Here is a 5,220-nt window from a genome sequence, read left to right as displayed (position 1 = left end):
ATTTAGATGGTCCCACCCTTCGGACCGAAAACCCCCTTGTGAGGCCCCATCATTCGGACTGCAAACATTTTGACCGCAAACCCTGCCGATCGAAATCGCAGCCTGGACTGAAATCATGCGAGATTTCGGTGTCCTATGGGTTCTTGTCACACCCCCAAACCAGACAGCGGAAACGTCCGGGGGTGGAGGACTTCATTTGTAGTATCACAACACATGTATAATAGTAATTAAAGTACAAACAACCACTGTATTTAAAAAAAATATAAATATTTACATGAGTTTCATCATAGTATACTGAAACCAAATAGTTATACAAAAGACGAAGTCAAAACATAAATAGCTTTCCATCTTCTCAAAAGCTCGGGGAGTACCTGTCTACTAATTCCCTGAGAATACAAGTAATTTGAAAAGAGAGTATCAACAAAAAGTTGAGTGAGTGCATAAGTATTTATGTTTGAAAGAATGTTTTATGTTTCTTGAATATGTAAACTGTTTCCACAAAATACTATATTGTCTGCTGTATATGAAAGGTAGTTTTAGTTACATAAAATTGTTACTGTAAACTGTAATGTAATACTGTAAACTGTATCTTGTAAACTGTATCCTGTAAAATGTATCTTGTAAACTGTATCTTGTAAACTGTATCTTGCAAACTGTATCTTGTAAACTAGTACTTTAAAAATGTACTTAAGTTTAATTAATTATACACTAACATATTGTTAATATCTTTAATGAGTTATTCAAACCATACTGACTAGATGGCCTGACCCAATGCTATGAATGCGCTGAAAGCTGTTGATAACAATTTGTCACTTACAGGCGTGTATGCCTGACTGTAGCTAGTAGTCCGAGTGCAGGGTTCTCAATCCCAATATAGATCTATACACACATTGTTTCGATCCCCCGCTGGTGATTCTGGTTATAATGTCAGGACTTTAACTATGTTGTTTAAAATTAATTAAACAACCTGTACTACTTGACTCACAAAAGCATATAAACGTTACTTGTATAATAGTTATGAAAACCCAATCATTCTGAAATAAATGATTGATAGTATGTTCTTGAATTAGTATCCTTAACATGTATCTGAAAGAATATATACCCTTGAATAGTTTTGAATCAAACCTTTGTTCTTGTAAAACAATGTACTTTAGTATACTTGAATCGTGAATTAATGTTCTATTAATCATAAATTATACCTATTATAATTTATATGTACTTTCTTATTTGATAACGAGTATTCATGAATGTAACCCCTTGCTCAACATGTTACAAAGGGTAATTGTACTTAATGAACTAACTTTTATACTTGTATACATATACAAATATATATAAGTAAAATTTAAATGACACTCGGAAAAATAACTGATACTTGTAATCCCACATCCAAACAAGGAAAAGGAACCAAAGTGGGTTATCAGTCCTAAGCCTTTAAAATCTTATTTATATAAATATATGTATACTAGTATGATTTTTGGGAGAAATATAAGTTTATAAAAACATTTAAAAGAAGTTTGATATTTTGAAATCCATTTTGGTGACTTGATGTCGTTTTGAAACAATCATTGAAAACCATTTAATTTGATGATATCTGAAATCCATTTTGATAAGATATTTGAAATCACTTGTTTATAACAAAAAACTTTGTGTTAGACTTGTATCCCCCCTTAAAACAGTAAAAACTATGAAAATACGGGGGTATGAACTCACATGTTGTAAGTTATTCGAATGTAAGATTGGTGTAGGATGCTAAGTGTCAAGTGAAGTCTTGAACACAACGGATCCTATTAAGCATATAATGATACGTATATGGATATAATTAGTGTATATAACAACTAATTCTGATAGGAAACCACTTTAGGGACTAGGAAACACTTGAATTTAGGTGTTACAATCACATGTGATTACTCTAAAGAGGTTTACGGCCACACAAAGGTGTTCACGGCCACACAAAGGTGTTCACGGCCATGGTGTTTACGACCAGTGTTCTTGAGGAGGGTTTACGGCCAAGCGAGATGCTCATGGCCGTAAAGTCTTATGTTCTTGGGAATTGGTTGTTTTCAAGGGTGTATGTTATGAGCCTCTATAGAATAACTAGTATACGGAAGGATACTTATGTTTTGAAGCTAGGTGTTCACGGTCTAAAGAACTAGTGTGTGTTCTTGGTGTTCTCGAAGATCTAACAAAAAGAGATGATTTCATGGATGAAATCATAGAGTTTCACTAGATTAAGCAAGGTATCAACTAATAAATGGGAGAAACACTTACTTATTTGAAGATCAAGGTGTAAATCTTGATGATAGTTGAGAGAAAATCGAGTTTCTTGAGTTGAAAGTGTGAGAAATGGTAAAAAATGAAGGAAATCTATATATATGTGTGAGGGTTCACGGTCCGAGAGTTTACGGCCGTGAACCTCGTTTACGGTCCGAGGTCGGGTAGAGTGTACCGCCGTGAACAAGTTCCGATGCGATAAGGTTCGGTTTCCAAGAAGATAAGATCCAAAGAGTATACGGCCGAAGCCGTTTACGGCTGCGAGGAGTGTACGGTCCGAGGAGTGTACGGCCGTAAACTCTTTGCGGTCCGAAGTGTTTGCGGTCCGAAGCAAAGAAAAGGATGCGAAGTTTCTCGGTTTTTAAGCCCTTTCCTTCTAAGTTCAACTATAGATGTTTTAAGGATTTTAGCAAACAAAGGTTATTATCATAACCTAAATAAAAATCCAAATAATAAAAAGGACTTTAGTTGACCGTTGTTTGACTTTAGTTGACTAAAGTTGACTTTACAAATAGAAATAACGGGATGTTACATTATCCCCCCGTTAGAGAGAATTTCATCCCGAAATTAAAGTTTTAAGCAATTAAACAATTACAATTAACTACGCGAAAAGATGAGGATATTTTAGTTTCATTTGATCCTCGCGTTCCCAAGTGAATTCAGGTCCCCGCTTGGCATTCCAACGAACCTTCACTATACGAATACGACTTTTGACCTCTCGGGCCATGATATCTACCGGTTCTTCCATGAATTTGAGGCTCTCGTCGATCTCGATTTTGTCGAGTGGGATAACAAGAGTCTCGTCGGACAGACACTTTTTCAAGTTCGAGACGTGGAAAATAGGATGTATGTTACTTAGTTCTTGAGGTAGTCGGAGTTTGTAAGCTACTGGACCGATTCTAGCAAGAATCTCAAATGGTCCTATGTACCTTGGATTCAGCTTGTCACGCTTTCCAAAGCGTATCATGCCCTTCCAGGGTGAGACCTTCAACATGACGCGGTCGCCAACCTGGAACTCCAAAGGTTTTCTTCTTTTGTCAGCGTAGCTTTTCTGTTTATCTCTGGAAGATTTAAGTCGCTCCCGGATTTGTATGATTTTCTCCGTGGTTTCGCGAATGATTTCCGAACCAGTGACAGCACCGTCAGGAACTTCGCTTCTAGCCAGCTGCGTGTCACCCACTTCAGCCCAGCGCAGAGGTGATCTGCACTTGCGGCGATAGAGAGCTTCGAAAGGAGCAGCCTTTATGCTAGTCTAATAAATATTATTTTATGAAAATTCGACAGGGGGTAAATGAGTATCCCATGCCTTTCCAAAGTCTATTACGCAAGTTCGCAACATATCTTCTAAAGCTTGAATCGTTCTCTCACTTTGTGTCACACCCCAAACCGGAACGGCGGAATTGTTCGGGGGTGGAGGACGTCATGTACAGTATCACAACAATGCAAAGTAGTAAACAAGCAACAACATCATCCATTGCATGAATAATATAATTTAATACAAGTGTGTTCTGTCAAGTTATATAGACACAAAAAATATACATCAAAATAAAAGATGAGTCTTGAACGAGTTCCATCTTCTCAAAACCTGGCACCGGTACCTGTCTATTGGTGACCTGAGAATACAAGTTATTTTGAAAGAGTTTATCAACTTTAAAGCTGGTGAGTTCATAAGTATATTAGTTTCTGTATTTGTATGAAAAAGTTTGTAAGTCTGTAATGTATAAGTTTGAAAATGTTTGTAAAAGTTTGTAATTGTTTGAACTCCCCTAGAAAACCCTATGTTTCCTACTAAAAGTAGCCTTCTACCAAGGCATCTAGTGTCTGTGTGTGTGTCTCTTGTAAGAGTATGTATTTTCCCAAATCTGACTATCATGAACCAAAAATATAGTTTTTACATTAGTGTTTATTGTGTGAATATGACAAATTGAATGCAATGGGAAAATGAAATAGGACTGTAGTGTTGTATTAAGTAACTAATGTTGTACTAACTACCTTAAACCAATTGTTATTTAAAGTACCATGTGATCGGCCTGTATCATGCTACCGACTATAGAACGCGACAATGTAAGATGTCGGAAGAAATGACGTTTGGCACCCGTAGACTTGCAAGTCCCACTGTAGCGAGCAGCAAGGTGTAGGATAGTCAATCCAGTATAGATCTATACACAAACTCATACGCTCCCCACTTAAGGAGATTCTGGATACAAAATCGGTCATGACAGGTAATGCCATGCCCCGTTACGTGGCTCACATAACGGTAGTAATGTTCTAGTATATGTATGTGCTAGCTGTACTGTGTGTTCTCTCCCTGTCTAGCATGTATGTATGTTCTCTCTGTATGGTATTGTTTGTTTCTCATCATAGTATTCTCTATCTATATGTTATGTTCTATCTGTATAGTATTGACTCATGTATGAACTGACTCTTTGTATGTTTCATTGTCCTAGTAATAGTATTAGTATCTCCCTAAACTATACCTCTTATAGCTTACTAGTAATGTTGTTTGAACGTATGAACATGTGTGTATACCCTTGCTACCCAAAGGTATTGAACTGAATGAAAGAAGGAACCTTTATACCTATATACATATACATAATATATAACTAGGATTCAAACGACCTTCAGACAAATAACCTGAATACCCTAAGTCCACAACCAAACAAGGAACAGGAATTAAGGTGAGCTATCAATCCTAAGTCCTTTCAATCCTACTTATATAACTATATCTATATAGGTACACATTTAACAGAAAATAAGTTTAAAAGAGTTTAATAAAAGTATTTGATATGTACAAGAGTTTGTAAAACAGTTTGAAGTAAAACAGTTTGATAACACAGTTTGAAAAGTAAGGAAATCCACTTGTTTGGTAGTTATTAATCACATACGATTGATATAATAACTAAAATTGTTCAACTTGTATTCCCCCCCATAAAAGCATTTAAAAACATT

The sequence above is a fragment of the Lactuca virosa genome, chromosome 8 (genome assembly GCF_052849685.1).
Source record: "Lactuca virosa cultivar CGN04683 chromosome 8, Lactuca_virosa_CGN04683_v6, whole genome shotgun sequence".
NCBI lineage: Eukaryota > Viridiplantae > Streptophyta > Magnoliopsida > Asterales > Asteraceae > Lactuca > Lactuca virosa.
The sequence above is the reverse complement of the archived record's forward strand: the minus strand, read 5'-3'. Positions refer to the sequence as shown.